The sequence below is a fragment of the Triticum aestivum genome, chromosome 5A (assembly GCF_018294505.1).
Source record: "Triticum aestivum cultivar Chinese Spring chromosome 5A, IWGSC CS RefSeq v2.1, whole genome shotgun sequence".
Classification (NCBI taxonomy): domain Eukaryota; kingdom Viridiplantae; phylum Streptophyta; class Magnoliopsida; order Poales; family Poaceae; genus Triticum; species Triticum aestivum.
Window position 1 is genome coordinate 349761006 of NC_057806.1, and position 17674 is coordinate 349778679.

Genomic DNA, 17674 nt, shown 5'->3' on the forward strand with positions numbered 1-17674 from the left:
CTTGGTACTCGGTCGCCAGCGCCCTGCGCACAGCGTGCCTCCACGCTCGGCCCTTCGACGCATGGCACACCCACTACGACCACTCCGTCCCGCTTTCGTTCCCATGGCAAACCGGGACCGGCCCTGGAGGTCTTGCTCCCGCTCAACTGTCATCTGCGGCGCAGGGCAATGGATACGGCGGCAATGGAGAAGGGGGTCATCTTGGACGCCAGCAAGGCGTGAGTGAAGTGAATCAGGAGGAGACCCCCAATGGGATTGATCTAACCCTGAAGCTCTAGATTAGGGCTTTCAGCTTTGGATTGGTTTTGTCACCTCAAAGAATAAGTTGTTTCGTTACGTTTAATTGTTTGAATTTTCTGTTTGTTGCATCATCTTAAGGTCAAGATTACTTAAGTGCATCTCCTTGTAATTCTGTACTAAACGCAAATTGTGATCAATCGATGTACTTGGATGGTGATATTTCAAAAGCATAATTCAAGCAGGTGGTTATCTGGATGAGTTTTAGCCATGGGCCTTTCCCTAAGATGGAGTGATGTTCTTTCTTCTTGCCTATGTTACTGTAAAAAAAAGGAACTCTGTTACTGTTGTTCGTTCAAAATAAAACGTGAATATTGTATGAGTTGCAGAAACAGACAGTATGGAAATAGTGTCTCAAATCGTTTATTCTCATGTAATTAATAATGAAGTTGTACAACTATCTACGTAAAATGGGTAAAGTTTCACTGTAGGTCGAGCTACATGGAACCTCTTATCTTTAGCCCTCCAACATTGCTTTGAGATCCGTACTCTCCAACTAACTTACAACAAGAAGATTTCTCTTTTTTGTTTCTGTCAAATGAAATAATATATAGACTTCAAACTTTCCAGATCAAACAAACTTTACAACTTCAATGTGTGAAAAAACTTTCAGATTTTTTGGACCGACATAAATATACAAAATGAGAATTTTCTTGATTAAAAAATAATTTTTAGCATTTAAAATGCATGAAAAAATCTGAAAGTTTTTTCCCACATATTAATTAGAATGTTTTGTTGTCCTGCGAAGTTTGAAGTTTATACGTTGTTTCGTTTGAGAGAAACAAAAATGACAAATGTTTCTGCACGGATCCTGATGCAAAAATGGATGGCTAAGATAAGGGGTACCACGTAGCTCGAGCTACACAAAACCGCACTCACGTAAATGTGATCTAATCTTTTCCACAAAAAATAAGGGAAAAGATTCCCTTCAGCCGGCCGATTTGCGGCGCATCATCCGCCGCCTGAGATGCACACCACGCTTTTCATCATTCTTTTTTCCTTCTTATCTTAATCGCTAACGACTGAGTGTCATTTGTTTCCATTTTTTTCTTCGTTCGTCTTCTGCAGTATGTGTTCTGTTGCGAAAATAATCTACAACATGACCTGTGTTTGAAAAAAATCAACTGACATTTCCGCAACATGTGCTTTGTTACAAAAAATTATGCAATAGGGCCTTTGGCAAAGAAAATTTTGTTCCCACAACACGATCTCTGATGCAGAAAATATTCTAGAACATAAATTATGTTGCAAAAAAATCTAATGACGTTTCTGCAACATGATCTCTGTTGCAAAAAAGTCTAAAACATAGTCTATGCTGCAAAAGTTAGGATGCCCGTCAGCCGCTTGATGGCGTTAGATCTGGCGGCTAGCGAGCCGGCTGATGTTTGCATAGCACCCCCCAAAAAATAATTATTTTTTTTAGATTTGTGTAGAGTTTAGCTAGGCATGGCACCGGTAAAAAAAATTCCAACGTAAATCAAGGTTGAAATTTACAGTTAATCTCTTAAGTTACACAAGTACTAAGGGCTATTATGTATGTGAGGACATATTGGGGGGGGGGTGACATTTTGGCTACTAGGAGGACATACTTCCACGTGAACGGGTAACGCGATAAAAATAGTAAATGTTTTTTTAAAATGAATTATTTTGTGGATTTTCGTTTTAATTTCGCAAGCATGCTTGACAATTTTCATGTGAAACGGAGTGGCGGTGTTTCGTTGGTGAAAAAGACAAATTTGGAATAACATTTGGTGTTCAATTTGTTTTTTTGCACGTGCCAAAATGATTAACCTTTCTACCTAAAAATATGCAGGTAGCATTTGGATGTGACTAAGAACATATAAACAAAATTTCTTGATTTTTTAGACTATTCAAAAATTATTTTTGGCCCCGGGAGCACGTGCTCCTAGGAGCCGAATTGAATTTCCGATATTAAGCTTCATCTCCTCTAATATTCATAACATAATTTGATCTCTTCACTAGCTAAAAAACTCACATCCAAGTCATAATTGCAAATAGAGGACAAAAAGTTATTGTTCTTTGAGAAAATAAATATCACCGGTGCAGGCATGTGATAAGAAAAGCACATTAAACAAATAGCTTTTTAAATAACCGCTAGCAATAGCATCATACATAGCATAAAAATGCCTCATATATACTATAAAAAGGTGTATCACAGATGCAAAAGATCCCCATTGAGAAGCCTACACAATATAAAAGACATAACACAAACAACACATATGTCCTTCCTAGGGCCAGTTGTAACTTTAGTGGCCCAAGGAAAAACTAGAAGCCCAGTCCCTTGAATACAAACATTAAAAAATATAATAATCTGTATGAGTGAACATGTAAAAATTCCATAGGGGGTTGGGCATAGGCTATGTATAGATAGTGAATTAGAGGCATACTATACTCGTGGTGGCCCTGCGGGTGTTGTGTGTTCGCTCAGTGACTCGGCCCGTTGGCATAGCTACATGCAGGGCCATTATACATACCACCGTCAAGTGCAGGATCTCTATGCATTCAAAATTGTAGTCAGGCAGCCAAGTGGTAGTCCTTCCCAAGGAAAGCGCCAAGGATGAGTTGAGGGTGTATGTCCTTCTAGATGTAGTCTACATTGATCAACCACACCGATCAAACAGGGAGTATTATGAGGTGAGGTGGATGTCTTGCCACAATCAGGTCACCATTCTACTTGCGGATCATTCGATGGGACATGGTCTGGATGGTGCTAGGGGCACCTCCAACATTTTTTACGTGCATACTCCTTTAGACATTATGCTAGTGGCATATCCAGTGGACAATCCGACATTTCTTAGAGAGAAATGCTCAAAATCCAAAGATCTAGAGAACAATTCTATTTCAATTTAACCTGGTAAACCACCTCGTGCTTTAATGACTTACCTAAAATATTAGCACACGATGCCACAAGTAATATTTTTAGTAGTTAGCAGTTTAAAAATGCATATGGGTAGTAAACATGACAACGAAAGGTGAGGTAAGATGCTTTGTTATTGAAGGATGACTATAAGCAGGAGTAGCATATCGGTCAACACATATGAAATCAACTCAAGTGGCAATTGCATGCAAGGGCTCGCATGAGAATGAGCATCAAAATTGTCTTGGTTAATCAAGGATGGACATAGGCCTCTACAATTAGTCTTCCCATGGAATAGGCTACTACATGGACATAGGTAGGCTCACTAGTGATGAGCACAGTTTGCACTTTAGTGGCTGGTTAGGCGCTAGTCAATGGAGACTCGTCAATAGTAAGTAGCGGCTAGTGGCGAGTGGCGTGTGGATCGCTCATGAGTTGGAACTTAACGGCAGCGACAAGCATGCAAAATGAATCATCAGTGGTAACCATCTCAACAGTGATGCACACTCCCCGAGGGCAATGTGCCTTTACTCATTGTTGTGGTTTATCCAGCTAATGAATACTACATGCTGGTATATCTAGAGGGAAGGTAGTCATGCGGTCTAGGGTGAAATTTTTCAGAGCCAACCATGATGGCTCAAGTGATCACAACTTTGACTACAAACTATTTTCGAGCTCAGAATGTGGAGGTGGAACCAGGACAAAAAAAGTGGGAGAGAGAGAGATAGAGAGAGAGAGATAGAAGGGGAGTTACATGGAGTACTATAGAAACCAAGCACAATAAAGTGGCTGAATATTGGAGAAAATGACGGGAAACAGAGGGCAAAGGGTTGTATAGAGGGAAGGTGGGAAGTAGTTTGCCGAGTGTTTGAAATGTGGTACTTGGAGAAGTATGTAAATAATTTTATAAGTAAATAAAAAAGTCCTTAGTGGGTGTTGTTGGCCAAACAATCGGCAGAGATTAAAAATACGACTGGTTCATTCCTTAGCCCAGTGTTGACTTAGAAACACTCTACAAAAAGGATATGCAGTCACCCCTCCATTAACCTTGGCAAGCAGCAACATGACTTATTGCATTTTTTGACAGAAAGACTGTAAAGGAGGCTCCTACAGTATAATTGATGCAACAAACCAAAGTTGCAAGTATCATGCCTTGAACTTTGGTGGGAGTGAAGGCATTATTAGCCCCTTTCCAACACTAGGAGATATTGCATTCGCTGAGTACCTAACTATAATTCGAGTGTTTGCTAACCTATGGTCAACAAATGCAAGGATTTTACAGGTCTAAATGTTTGCCAAGCAATTTCCATTCCACTCAGTTTCGGGGGGCCTTTGTCGAGTGCCCAACGTAAAACACATGGAAAGGAGATGGGCACTCAACAAACATATATATGTTCACTCGACTAATTCGTCGACTCTAGTTTTGAGATTGTGTGCGGTGCATAGATGGCAAAGGCAACAAGAAGGGTTTTTGTGCTAATATGGGGACATACGATACAGAGGCGGTTATTATCGATGACCATGCAAGCTTAATATATAGTAGCAAGTACATTTGGCATTAGTTATGGCATGGCCGCCTCGAAGGTGGAATATCAAGTTCTAGCAGAGGGAGGGGGCTCAAGGTAGGAGAAGACCTGAGGAACTACAATCACTTGAGGGGGCCTAGGTAGAACCTAAGTGCCCCCTATAGATGCCCAGATCCAGTAGGCGCCTAGGGATTGTGCTTGGCCCTCCTCTATGTATGTATAAACCTGATACCTTATTTTTCTTTTTTCTTGAACTTTTCTTTTATTGACTTGTTCAAAATTTAAAAGGCATTTTAACAAGCGGGAATTATAGTCTATGAAATTAAAGGGACTAAACTAAAGTGAAAATAGTGACTAAAGGGGGGAAGATAGTCGATGGAAATTACTTTACCATTATGAAAATGATTTATCAATAAGGATGATCAATTCTTATCTTATTAATAAACTTCTCATCAGAACCAAATCCATTATACATTAAATTTTTACTCTAGGTTATCTCAACTTTGATAGAGATAATTCCTATTGTAACACTTTGAATTATCTTCTTCAGAAGAGGCATAGGACAAAATTAACCTTTCAATAGTGATAGTCAACACCATTCTTGAGGGAGGACAATATTTATTTTGATTCATATTATCCTTGGAAAATAAAAAATATGTTAGTTTCCATCAACATTTAAAGTAACCTTGCCTTCCGTGCAACCAATAATAGCCTTGTCAGAAATGGTCTTCCTAGAATAATAGATAAGCTAACATCCTCGGCCGTATCAAGGACAAGAAAGGCTAGAAGGATCTAAGCACTAAGAACCACCACTGGGACGTCTTCACAAATACTAATATACGTTTGCAAAGATATAGTCAATTTGTCTTTATGAAATGAGAAAAACATGACACTTACACCTTCACGTAAATCACATAAAAATAGATTTAATATAAAGCTTCTTTTAATGGTGTAAGGCATAGTGTGAATCTGAGGGTCTCCTAATTTCTCAGGATGTTTTCCTCTAAGAGAATAGTTGGCAAGCATAGTAGATTTACTTTTACAAGGTATCTTTCTTTTATTAGTGATTGTATATTTCATATAGTTGAAGTAAGATGTGATTTTCATATCTTAAGTCACAGGGATTTACAAAAAAATGATTCATGAAAATATTTTAGTATGAGAGATAGAAATGTCATGTTTATCATTAGTTTCGTGAGAGTGTCTATCATCTTTATTAATAATAGACTTTTCACAAGTTATTCTAGAAGATTCATCACTTTTATATTTATGCTTTTCTTTGTATTCAAAGAAGTACCAGGGGTTGTCCAATTAGCCTTTAGTTAATCTTGAATAATCCTAATAGTACCTCCTTCTAGATACAAATGATCTTGGATGGAGGCTCAACCCCTAGTGTCTACCCCATAATTTTTATTGCTAGAATGTGCCATTTCGTGTATAATTCTTTCTGACTCGTCATGCTTTATATGAGCTGAATTCGAATCATATCACAATGTTTAGCAATCCCTTCTATATTATTCATATCCCTCTCTAATTTGTAGATATTTTTTGATCCTATTGAAGTTGACAGAAGGATTTATTTTTAATTTCCATGTTAAAATAATATTGTTCAACGAGAACATTATTTATTTTCTCATGGCTAGGAAGCTTATCATACGGGAGATCACCTTGATAAAATTTATAAATAGAATTAACTTTAATAACAAGACCTAAAAGCTGAGGTGGGAAGTGTCAACCACGATGCGTAATTTCTCTAATTCATCAGTTGGAATACATTTTTTCTGAAAAATGCTCATCTTCTTTCATATCTTCATAATTTAGAGTACATACTTATTTTCTTTGTTATAGGGTCTGATAATAGATCATTTGGATCCCATCATCATAAATTTTAGCAATTCCATCATGAAGTTCCCTACCTTCTTTCCATGTATTGTCCCTGCTAACATTTCATGCATAGCTAGTTATCTATTGTTGTCTATGATTCAGGGGTTAGAGCATTGTAGAATATATATAAAACAAGGCATGATCTTTAATACCACAAAGTTGATTATAACCTAGTAGCTCACAATCATACCCCAAGTTTGAGGTAAAGCCTCAAGCTTGGTTTGAGAAAAAAATATGAATGCCTTCGACTACAACATAAAATTCACGCACTAGCATATATTTTTCCCATAAAACACTGGTACAACGACTTTCTATACAAACGGTTTTTAATGCCTTTTAGTGACGGAGTTTTAAACCGCCGCCTTGCCTGTGTGTGCGATAGAGGGGTCCTTCCCACACTACCCACAAATCATTGGTGATTGCTAGCAATGATACAGACACATTGTCAAATGTAATCATATGCGATGCAGGAACATATCACACACACTACATTCTGGCACACATGTGGGATTGGTGATCAATCGTCCACCTCTCTCACGAGTCAAACTATTCTAATTATGCGGTTAAACTAAACGGTGTTGCTCATTGGATAGTTGCAAAATAAGTCCTAAGGCACACGGTCCATCATAGAAACTGTGGGCGATATGTGCCCCATCGCACACAAGTATTCTATGGCAATCGTATGCCTTGCATGAGACGATCGCACACGTTTCCTGAACAATTCACAAGTAGGATTGCAGTTTGCATTGGCCATGGTTTTGTATAAGCTCTCGTGTGCGATAATGTACTATCACAAACGATTTAGGACTCCCTACGCACACGTAGAAGTGCTGCAAATCATCTGCGATTTGTTGTGTATCACCAACGGTTCTGCTATGATTGACGTCTGCTTTCCTTTCAGGATCGCACACAATAATGTGCTATTACAAATGGTTCAGGATCCCCTACGCACACTTAGAATTGCTGCGAGTTGCTTGCGATTTGTTGTGTATCCCCGACGGTTGCGGTATGAGTGACGACGTGTGCTTTCCGTTCGGGATTGCACATGTTTCCTAAACAATTTACGAGCGGGATTATATTTTGCCTTGTCCACCGTTTCCTACACTACTAGGAAAAGGGGTATAGCTAATATGGACATTAATGGTGCACCATGTATGTGGTGCGCCACTGCTATATAGCAGTGGCAGCAGTGGCGCACCAGATACATGGTGCGCCATTAATGTCCTCATTACTAATGGTGCACTTGGTGGCCGGTGCGCCATTACTAGTTTTAATAAAAAAAGTTAAAAAACTTGTTAGCAGCGGCGCACCAGGGGACACTGTCCACTGGTGCACTGTTAACTAGTAATGGCGCACTGTCCACTGGTGCACCACTACTAACATGTTTTTTTTTCAAAACTAGTAATGGCGCACCACTCACCATGTTTTTTTCAAAACAAGTAATGACGCACCATTCATAGGTGGTGTGCCATTGGTAACCTGGGAGCAACTAGATATTTTGGCCAGCCACCTACCGCACTCACTTTCTCCACTTCATTCTCTCTACCTCTACCAAGCTTGGTCTCATAGATTCACCATAGATTCGTCTCCTCCTCCTCCTCACCTTATTTGCACCATAGATTCACCCAAATTAAGTGGTTAAATTTCCTTTTTTTTGATAGGTAACTAAGGGGAAAGCTTTCTGTATGTTCTAGATCTACTTTTTTCTCCCACCAACAACGTACACACTTTTTATGGCCTAGATCTATGTATGTTTGTGGTGTTGCATATGTTTGTGTTTGCAGGTACCGGTATTTGAAATGCGATAGTTGCCAATATTTTGCCGGAATGTTGATTCATTTCCGTTTCGGCGAGAATTTGGCACTATGCATTCTTTTTGGTCCTATTTTTAGGCAAAGTCATGCCACATTTTTTTGGGTTCTAAAATATCGTTTTGCTCTACCCCGTAGGCAACCATGGTCTGCACGATGACCGAAGGCATCGTGAATAGGTTTTTGAGCTCCGCGAAGGCCGAGATGCTTCAAAATAACGAGACGGAGATAAGATGTCCGTGTCGATGATGCAAGCTGAAGAGCCTTATGGACCCGGATTCCGTATAGATGCAGGACCACCTGCTCTTGCGTGGTTTCATGGATGGCTATCGGTGGCAAGGTGATGAACATGACTATGAAGTCGTCCATGGGGGTCGAGCAAGAAATGAGGAAGGGCAGCAAGACAACCGCGGCGAGGGCGGGCAAGAAGACGAAGAATCTCTAGGACATGATCACGAAGTAGATGCAGTACACAGTCATCATGTAGAAGATGTCGGACATAATGATGAGGAAGGTCGAGACGAAGGGCATGATCATGAAGATGAAGATGCTGGAGCAGACGACGATGGACCATCGATGGGATGGGTGCAGGACCCTCATATTCAAGAGCGGTTTCTCAAGCAGACAAATAACGCAAGAGCTGCCGCCCGAGAGAAAGCCAAGCTGGATCAACTGGAGATAGACGCGGTTACTCCATTGTATGAAGGATGCAGGCCCGAGGATACCCGCCTGAAAGTAACGCTCATGGATCTAGAGATGAAGGTAAAACACAAAATGACCGACGGATGCTTCGACAAGAACATGTCATTCTGGCACGAATGTCTTCCCAAGGGGAACAAGTGCCCGACCAGTTTCGAGGAGGCGAAGAAAACCGTGTGTCCTCTGGATTTACCGCACATGAAATACCATGTGTGCATGAAAAATTACATCATTTATCGGGACAAGCACGCAGAGTCTACCATATGTCCGATGTGCGGCGTCACTCGATACAAGAAGAGGAAGAAAGCTCCTCGAAAAGTGGTGTGGTACTTTCCGATCACTCCTCGTCTACAACGGTATTTCGTGGACCCTAAGCTAGCAAAGCTCCTACATTGGCACGCGGATAGGGAGGAGAAGAAGCGAGAAGATGCCGGAAATGATCCGGAGATAAATAAAAAAGACAAGATGCTGAGTCACCCTAAGGATACGAGCCAATGGCAAGCGTTGAACTTCGAACACCCGGAATTTGGGGACGATCCAAGGAACATCGTGCTGGGTGTAAGCACCGATGGAGTCAATCCATTTGGCAGCCAGAGAAGCACACATAGCACCTGGCATGTGTTTGTGTGGATGTACAACCTTCCCCATGGTTGTGCATGAACAGGAAGTACATTCACATGAGTATGCTAATTGAAAGGCCGAAACAACCAGGGAATGACATCAATCTGTATTTGGGGCTGTTAAAAGAGGAGCTAGACACGTCGTGGAAAACGCCAGCCAATATGTGGGACGCCGCAGAGAAATAATATTTCCCTATGAGAGCAGCACTGCTCACGATGGTACACGACTATCTCGGTTACGAATATGTCGCGGGGCAGGTGGTCCACGGATTTTCTAGATGCATCATGTGCATGGATGACACAATATATTGCCAGCTAGATAGAGATCTCGGGTCTTCGAAAACCATGTTCATGGGACATCGAAGGTGGCTTCACGACGATGACTCATGGAGAAAACGCAAGTATCTGTTCGATGGTGAAACCGAACCCCGAAGACGCCCGCGTACGAGGAGCGACGAGGAAATAGACGAGCTGTTGAAAAATTGGAAAGATTGTCCACTGCGGGGAAAGAAGCAAAAGGCGCCAGACCCGGGAAAGAAGCGAAAGGCGCCAGAGCCGCTGTTGAAGGTATGGAAAACGAGGTCTTTTTTCTGGGACTTGCCATACTGGAAGATCCTCCGTGTGCCTCACAGCCTTGATGTCATGCATATCACGAAGAACGTGTGGGAGAGTCTGCTTGGTACCCTGCTCAACATGCCAGAGAGGACCAAAGATGGGCCGAAAGCAAGGGCAGACTTAAAATCAACGGGCATCAGGGAGGAGCTTCACGCTAATGATGATGATGATGAGGCGAAGCAGGACACGGAAAGTCGTCGCAAAGGCAAAAAGGCCAAGAAGATCAGAAATGACTACCCTCCCGCGTGCTTCACTCTAAGTCAGGAGGAGATCGAGCAGTTTTTCACCTGCCTCGTAGGAGTAAAACTTCCTTACGGTTACGCGGGGAAGATAAGCAGATACCTAGACTCATCGAAGCAGAAGTTCAGCGGGATGAAGTCTCGCGACTGTCACGTGATGATGACGCAGATACTTCTAGTTGCAATCCGTGGGATCATGGATGCGCACGTCCGTATGCTATTTGGCCTATGCAACTTTTTCGACATCATCTCTCAGAAGTCGGTTGGCGTGAGGCAATTCAGAAGGCTACAGGAAGAGATCGTGGTGATACTATGCGAGCTTGAGATGTACTTCCCGCCCGCATTCTTCGATGTTATGGTGCATCTGTTGGTCCATATCGTGGATGATATCATCCAACTTGGGCCGATGTTCTTGCACAGCATGATGCCGTTCGATAGGATGAATGGTGTCATCAAAGGATACGTTCACAACATGTCACGTCCAGAGGGAAGCATAGCCAGGGGCTTTCTTACTGAAGAGTGCATCTCCTACTGCATGAATTATCTAGGCAGCGAGAACCCCGTTGGTCTTCTCGTCAACAGGCACCTCGGCAGGCTCGCTGGATGGGGTCACCGCGATGGTCTCCGTGAAATGCATGTCGACTTCGAGGGTCGACTCACCGATTTGAAAGAGCAAACCTAGTCGCGCTACAACACATAGACGTGGTCCATCCTTGGGTGGTAGAGCACAAAACCTTTATTGAGAAGACGTACAATGACCGAGGCCAACAGAGGACGGACAGAGATATAATCAAAGAGCACAACTCATGTTTCACGCGTTGGTTGAAGGAGAAGCTTCTGTCGTACCCTTTACATGAGGATTCTTCCGTGGAAGAAAAAGTCATATTCGCCTTGTCACAGGGCGCCGAGCACAACCTGATGACCTATGAGGCGTACGATATCAACGACTACACATTCTAAACCAAGGACAAGGACATGAAGAGCGATGGTTATCAGAACTCCGGGGTAACGATGGAATCCTACACCGGAAGCGACAAGGACAGATACTACGAAAGTATCGAGGAGATCTGCGAGCTGAGCTACGCTGGAGAGAAGGTCCCGATGTTCCGTGTCAGATGGGCTAAGAACGTCCTAAAAGAAGACCGATATTTCACCACCATGGTTATACCCGAAGTCAAATCCAAGACCGTGGGCGCAAACGTCACCGCGAAAAATGAGCCATGGGTATTGGCTTCCCAATTGGACCAATGCTTCTTCATTACCGACCCGTCAAAGCCCAGTCATGTTGTTGTGAGGAGAGGCAAAAGGAAGATCATCGGAATGGATGGAGTCGCCAATGAGCAAGACTTTGACAAGTACGGCGACCCGAAGATGGAACATGACGATGATGATGAAGTGCCATACACCACAAGAAGAAGCAGGACCACCCTACCTAAAGGACGTCCGTTCAACAGAAGAACTCCATTTGCGAAAAAGAAGGGCAAGAAGATTGTGAAAAGATAGCTTGCTAAGATCAACTGCATTTAAATTGTAGTCTTCATTTCTCGATTGTATTTCAACATATTGAAATGACATTTCTTCTGTTCTAGTCCTCATGAATATTTATTTATCTTTATTCTGGTATTGAATTTCTGACTCACAAAAAGTATTGAATTTGTTAATATTTTTTGAACTCATGAATATTTTTAAATTTCATGGGCACTTTTTGAATTCATGAATTTTTTTTCAAATTTGATGATATTTTTTCATATTCATAAATGTTTTACCAATTCACAAATGAATGCAACTAAAAATCCAAAAAAAGTTACTAATGGCGCACTAGGAGAAGGTGCGCCATTGCTATCAAGGTACTTATGGCGCACCACTAGGAGGTGCATCATTGGTATATCAATTTTTATTTAGGTTTATTCTGGTATTGAATTTCTAACTCACAAAAAGTATTGAATTTGTTAATATTTTTTGAACTCATGAATATTTTTAAATTTCATGGGCACTTTTTAAATTCATGAATATTTTTCCATATTCATAAATGTTTTCTAAAAATTATTAGATGCAACTAAAAATCCAAAAAACATATTTTCAAATAACAAATTTGATGATATTTTTTCATATTCATAAATATTTTCAAATAACAAATTTGATGATATTTTTTCACATTCATAAATGTTTTCAAATTTGATCGTCATTTTCTAAAAAAATATTAGATGCAACTAAAAATCCAAAAAAATATTTTCAAATAACAAATTTGATGATATTTTTTCATATTCATAAATATTTTCAAATAACAAATTTAATGATATTTTTCACATTCATAAATGTTTTCAAATTTGATCGTCATTTTCTAAAAAATTATTAGATGCAACTAAAATTCCAAAAAAATATTTTCAAATAAAAAAATTGATGATATTTTTTCATATTCATAAATATTTTCAAATAAAAAAATTGATGATATTTTCCCATATTCATAAATATTTTCAAATAAAAAAATTGTGAATATTCATAAATATTCATAAAAATAAAAAAATAGTAATGGCGCACCAGGGGCAGGTCCGCCATTGCTATCACTGTGTTTATGGCACACTCCTGGATGGTGCGCCATTGCTAACTTTCCCCCCTCTGTATGTATGTGTGTGTTGTCCATCTCGCCAATTGTTCGTCCTTCTCCCATCCCCTCGCCTCTCGCCACCGCCGCCGATCCCCTTCCAACACCGCACCGCCCCGCCCACCCACCGACGACCTCGCTCCCGGGCTCTACCGCCTCCACCCACCCCTCCCTTGCCTCCAGCACACCCACCCACCCTCCCCCGCCTTCCCAGCCCCCGAAACCCTAGAAACCCGCGGCGCCTCTCTGCTCGAGCTCCACCATGTGAGGCGACAGGCGACAGGCAAGGCGGCGAGCCACGGAAGCAGGGCGCGACGGTGCTCGACCCGTCCACCCCCTCCACCTCTTCTTCCTCGGGGAAGCATAGCCGAAGCGGAAGCAGAGCCGAACTCACCGCTGTAGACGTGCTTGCCGCTGTAGACGTGCTCGTCGAGGCCTCTCCTCCGACGTCACCGGTGAGCCACTGTGCCCTGCCCTCTCCCTCTCTGCTCCTCCCTCCTTGCCCTCTCCCTCTCTGCTCGATCCCCTCTCCTCTTTGTCTCCACCTTCTGTTCTTGCCTGTGAGGTGTTTGATTAAATGTCAATTCAAGCGATTGATGCAGCCGTGTCCACCGGAGCACCACGTCCGCGTCTGCGACCTCATCTCTGCTCCACCGCCGTCTACGACCTCGTCTGCGACCGCGTCCATCGAGGTGAGTTCTTCCATGGATCATTTTTGTTTCTTCAGTGAACTGGTTATAGTAGTCGTCAGGGTGTTGCTCTTCTGCAATTATTCATCTCTATGATGTGGTTGGTGCTTGCGATGAGTTGATCTTGCATTTCTTTTGGATGATGGATTCACTTCGTATAAATGAAAAATGCAACAGTTCTTTCCAGCAATGAGCTGATGATCTTGTGTTTCTGTTAGGCATTTGGCAGAAATGCAAAACATAGTGGGTTAGAGCTAGTGATGGTGGTTGTAGTTGTGTTGTTCTGAGTTTTGGCCAAGGAGCATGAGAAGGAATTTGTCTCGTGTGCCGAGCATCTGAGTTCTGAACTGCATCTGTACCCCAAGTGCTCCTTTTCTGATTTTGAACTTGATTGTACAACCTGCCGTGCCTTTGTAAAATCTGTACTGTATTTTTTTCCCAATTTGTGTGCACATCTAGAGGTTGCTTGGCTAATTGCTAGCTCTGTGCACTGATGTGCCTTTCCGCAGCCTGTTTCTTGTCACAAGAACACTATGACCCTTGTATTTAATACAGAATTGCAAAACTAGAGCATATGCTACCCTTGTATTACCCGTGGACTGTACTTTTGTGATCTCCTACTCATGAATCTTACTACTACAAGCACAAGCAGTACAAATAAGACTAGAATTTACTCTGAATTTTGACAGTAAGAATAAGAATGAAAATGCAAGGAGTAAATAAGAATAAGAATAAGATTTTTTCTTATGATATGATGATGAGACAACTGCCAAGAATGCAGGACTATTTTACTCTGCCTAAGAATATGCATGTCTTGTTTTCTGGTTATGGATATTGTATAGTACTGCATATCTTGTTTTTTTGTAATATAATGCTTACCAAAGGTTTCAATATTTTGCTATATTTTGTTATGGATATGGACTTCGGGAGTTTGTTTACCTGGCACTATTCAGTCAAGTAGCCATTCATGTGAACTTTTATTTTGTCCATATGAAAGCAAAGGACCATATGGTCTGTGGCCTTTTCATCCATCATTTACAGTGTGAATCCAACACCAGTGGTGCTGCTTTGTTTCTGTGATCACATTGTGGTGCCTGGCACATTTGCCCCATCACTTTGTTACCCCTTTCTCCTGAAATGTTGATTAATTTCCGTTTCGGTTGAGATTGGGGCACCCCTAGGTCAAAAAAATAGCAAAGGTCATGCCCAATTTTCTTCACTTAGAAGGTGCCCGATTCTCCACCGAAACAAAAATTAATCAGCATGTATCTTGACATCAACCAATAGTAGTGATCTAGTGCTTTAGTGGTTGGATTAGTTTAGTATTTTTTTCACACACTCACACACCCTTGCTTGCCATGTGTGTGAGAGAGATAGTGAGAGGAGACAAGAAGAAGGGGGTTAGGAAGATGCTGCCTGCTCATCAAAGCTAACCATCTCCCCCTTTTCACCCCTTTTTCCTTTGTCTTTTGTGGTTTGCAAGGAAGCTACTGGTTCCATCCCAAAACACCTAGCAACAACACACTAACAGGTTCCATCCCAAAACACCTAGGCAACATCACAAACATCTCTCAATTGTTCCTTGACAATAACCAACTTTTTGGCGACATTCCTCGAGAATTAGGTTATTTGCTCAACTTAGAGATCTTGTTCCTTGAAAATAACCAACTTTTTGACCAAACTTTTTCTTTAGAGCGAAACATGGCCCACAACGATGAGGCTGGCGGTTCGGGCAAGGCATTCTGGGAGCTGTCCCAGGAGATGGAGGAAGAACCTCACCGCTATGAGGACATCGCAGAAGACACCGATCCCGACTACACAACCCCTAGTGGCATCAGGTATGACACCACTAATGGTGCCGCCGAGGATGCCACCACTGATGATGGCAGCGCACGCACAGATGGCAGCCAGCCGAGGAGGCAACGGAAGGACCGGCGCCCGAACATGCTCGGCACCGTCAAGGAGGAATTTACTGAAGTGTCCTCCAGTGGGAAACCAACGGCGCCCAAAGAATTAGTCAAGGAATACGTGGGACAGCTCGGGTGCATTCTCCAGAGCACCGTCTCGATCAACACAGAGAACCTAAGGCATCGTGACCGAGGGAATTTGCGCAACCTCCTCTTCACGAAGCTGCACGAACGATACAAGTTCGCCAGTGACTTTGCAAACACACGCCTTTCAGGGAATAAAGTGAACAGTGCCGCCCTCACGAAGATGAGCACGACCTTGGCTACTGGGAGAGCCGCGGTGAAGAGAAGGATTGAAAAAGGTGATATTTATGAGAAGATCAAGGAGACAAATCCTTCGATCAGCGAAGCTGACTACCTAGAGTTCAAGATCAAGTGCGGGAGCAACACAACCGCGGAATCAAGTCAGTGGGGGAAAGATATGCGGGACTTGAACTTAGGGGTCCACAAACTCGGTCCCGGCGGTTACAGAGTGGCGGAACCTATATGGGACAAGGAGGACGCGGAGTGTGCCGAGCAAGGCCTACCGCCCCTCTTCGATAAATACCGTGACAAGTAGACCAGGAACTATGTCAAGGCCCGGTACAAGATTGACCAGGTAACCAAGGAGCTTACCACGAATCCGAAGACCAAGGCGCTTGAGCTTGTTCTGGTAAGGAATACACCCCCGCATAATTAGCTCCATATGGTTGCATTCTAATTAATGAAGCCAATTTTCTAAATGGTTCACGTTCCTTCCGCAGGAAACAGAAAGCAGTAGCGCGGGGTCGTCTCAGAGCTCCCCTTGGGACACCACTTTAAATATGGCATTGAACGTAATGAAACACAAGGATAAGCTCAGTAAGCCGATGTCAGCTGGTCGTGTGGCCGACAAAGGCTTGTCCACGAAATGGTTGAAATACTATACCGCTGGGGGAAAGGAGAGAAAGACCAGCTCGGAAAGCCAGGAGCGCGAGGTTCAAGAACTCAAGGCACAAGTGGCGCGGATTCCGGAGATAGTCGAAGAGCAAGTGCGAGACCAACTGGGAGCGACGATCACCACCATTATGCCTACCTTGCTTGAGGGGCTGCAGGCGTGGATTGCGGGCGGCCAACAGGGACCGCCCCGACTCCAAGCTTTATGGGTAGCAACTCGCACAACGCGCCGGCGGCGCCATTGGTGTCTCCGGCGGAGGCACCGGCATTGGAGCTTAATGCAACCGGGTGTGGGAAGAATATGCCTGCTGGCACCTCGGCAGCAAGCGGCCCCTCTGTCACTTGCACGGCCGTCATTGGTGGTGCCTCGACATTAGCCGAGCTCGACGCCATCACGATAACTAACCCTCTCGGCCGATGACTTCATCTCCTTGCCTTTGACTGGGCATCCCTGACGCCCTACATGTTTTCGCAGGGCGTCGCCGACATTCTATTCTCTCTGCTGCACTTCGTGGATGGCAAGTTGATCGATGTTGCCAAGGCCAGAATCATTCAACCGGGAAACCGCCTGTTCCACGGTAATCCGATGCCACCCAACGTGTATAGGGTTCAACTGGTTCGGGTGTTGTGGGGCTGCGACGACTTGTTACCTCTGTATCGACCCCCTGGGGCCAACGAAGATGATGTGATGACCCTCAGCACCTGCATAATCTGGTCCATGCTTTGGACGAAGAGCCAGATTCGTTTGGGGGCGGGGGACACCACCCCACAGACAACACCGCCAGTCGTGCCGGCGCCAAGCCATGGCAAGACCGCCGCAACGCTACCGCCGTCAGCTGATCCGGACATGCATATGGCATAGGATCCGGATGACGACGACGGTACATTTACCAGGGTTGATAAGTACTTCAACAAACATGGGTACGGTGACG